Here is a 2,840-nt window from a genome sequence, read left to right on the forward strand (position 1 = left end):
TAAGAGTCCAGCAAACTCTTCCGTACTGATGATTTATTTTTATTATATAAAGGTAGAAGTCATTTATGCTTAATTTCCAATTAATTTTTAATATGTTATCATTTTTTATAATGTTTTATGTAAATTTAAATAATAGTAATATATATTATGAAAGGAAACTTAGGCTAAGAAATAATAAATATTTTTAAAAAAATCTATATTATCTAACTAAAGAGCATGTTATGTTATGTTATATTATGTTAAGTATAAATATAATTTGTTGCTTACATTATTTACATGTAAATTTTTTTTGCATGAAAAAATATACGATGAAGTAATTTTAAGAGTGTGTATGTATTAATTAAATTCATGTATGTTTTTAATATGTATAGTAATATTTCTATTTTTCATTTTTTCTTTATTTTTTATAAATTCTTCCATGTTTCATTTACTAAAATATGCGAAGTTTTCTAACCTTTTATGACATATGCTCCAGGCTTATGCTTTAGTTTGTTTCTTTCGCGTCACTATATTTCCAAAAACTGCGACTTTACCTTTTAATTCTTGCTTAACACGATTATTAACGTAAATATTTCATATTTTCATTATTCTTGTACATATAATCAATTAGTGTATTTTTGTTTTTATCGACAAGAACATTTTATGGGTAAAACTTCTTTCATTATGATTTTTTTTTTTTTTTTTTTTTAGAAATGACGTATTATTGTAAATTTATTGCTTTAAGCGCTTAATTTTTTTACATGTGCATAACAAATTCTATTTAAATATATTCATATTAAAAATGAGTACTAATACTTTCTTAACATTCGTATCACAGGTACTTTCTTCCAAAAAAGAGTAGCTGAAATAATATTTTTATAATTAGTTATTTATAATAACCTAATTAAATTGAGTTTAAACGGACACATTGGTAAAGAGAATGACATATCATGTTGTAAATATAAAGGTCCCTTATATTTTATTAGGTTAAAATATTATATTTATTGTGTCTATTTTTGGAACGATAATTTTATCAAATATAAAATTATAAGGACATATGGTGTTTAAATATGCGCGATTTTAAAATTAGTAATAGGTTTAAGCCAGAGTATTAAAGGTTGTAAATTATTGCTACACCGAAAATAAAATGTACTTTTGCACTGTATAAAAAGAAAAAACGTTACAAATTCGTCACTTTTTCATTAAAAAAAAAGTCAAACTATCAAAACACACGTAAATTTACAAAGAGTACGTTTATTATTATAAGAAATGATATTATATTTATAAAATAATTATATTAAATATTAAGGGTATAATAGGCTTACACGAAAATATAGTGCACTAAAAATAATTATGTTCTTTTAAAGATCCAAAGTTTTCATCAAGGAGCAAAAATCATTCAACGTTGCGAGATCAAATCTTTTGACCTTTCAATAGTGTCGATTTCTAATGAATGAACGTTATTTTTCAGAGAATTGATACTATATTTGTGTTTAAAAGTCGTCATGCAATTTAAATATATTTAAAACTTATTTGTGTTTCAATTTAATAACTGCATTTATTCAAATAATTACATTATGCGTCACGTGGCATACGAGATTATTTTTATATATATCTATAATTAACATTAGTATTAGAATATTTTACTATTTTGACAAATTTCATTATAACTTGACTTGTAGGAGTCAAATTTTTTTTAATTAAGAGGTGATTTGTTTAATTTATCTTATTAAATTGCTAATTATTTATAAAATAATTGCATAAAAGTAAGAATCAGAGTTATTGAATGCTTTATTTATTATGATCACGGTTCCATTATTTCTTTATACGATATTTTCGTTAATTACAATTAAAAATGTATTTAAAAGTAATTCCAGAAAAAATTCAAGTGATTAGATCAAAGGAGAAATTTATGTTGCTAATAATTAAAATAACAAACAGAAATGAATTAATTCATAATTATAAAGTATTTATATGTAAATAATTATATGTAAATTCGAAATTATAATTTAGGTATATAAAAGTAAAATCTATCTTTTGCAAATAAGTTCTATATAGAAATATTATTTATTTAAAATCCAGCAAGGTGAAATTTTAATAAAATAAACTCTAGTCCAAAATGTTTTTTATCATACGTTTAAAAACTAACATTAAATCAGGCCAGCGTTTAAATTGTTCGACTAAAGAAATTATTACATCCTTATTATTTATAGAAATAAAAACTGCTATAATATTTGAAAGTAAATTCTCTTTGTCAATCATTGCGGAAGAAGCTGGTGGAACCAAAAATTGTTCGTCTTCGTTAATATAACGATAAAACAGATGTTGCAGTCAGCATTTCCAAAACTTCTGTTATAGGTAAAGTTGGTACTGTAATCAGCGAGAATGAATTTTTTATGGTAGAAAAAACTCGATTTTTCCTTCTGTTGGTTATAACTGTAAATTTGTCCATTCATTTATGACTCTTCCAATAAAGAGTCGATCCGCAATGACGATTGAGCAAATTATACGGGAGATAGATGTCAAGGGAGATATATTGGTAATTATTTGAGTGCGAGTACGAGATGCGAGACGATTGAATGAGCTACCATGAAACGGCAATCAAGCAATTCCAGAGACGGATTACAAAAATGAATATTGTAAAGGGCAACAACGTGGTGCCGTACTAGACCACCCTCATCAGTCAACATTGTAGTAGTTGTACGTGCACACGCAGTTATTGATATCCGTGGTCTATATGGAACCGGCAATTATTTGCCTCTTCCTCACCAACCTTCGATCCATTCAACTTCGACAAATGATACTACGGAAGAAGCTTGCATATTTTGCACAGAGCGTTCTTGCAGCAGTTTTCGAAATTG

This window comes from Ceratosolen solmsi, unplaced genomic scaffold, assembly GCF_000503995.2.
Source record: "Ceratosolen solmsi marchali unplaced genomic scaffold, CerSol_1.0 scaffold47, whole genome shotgun sequence".
NCBI classification, from domain to species: Eukaryota; Metazoa; Arthropoda; class Insecta; order Hymenoptera; family Agaonidae; genus Ceratosolen; species Ceratosolen solmsi.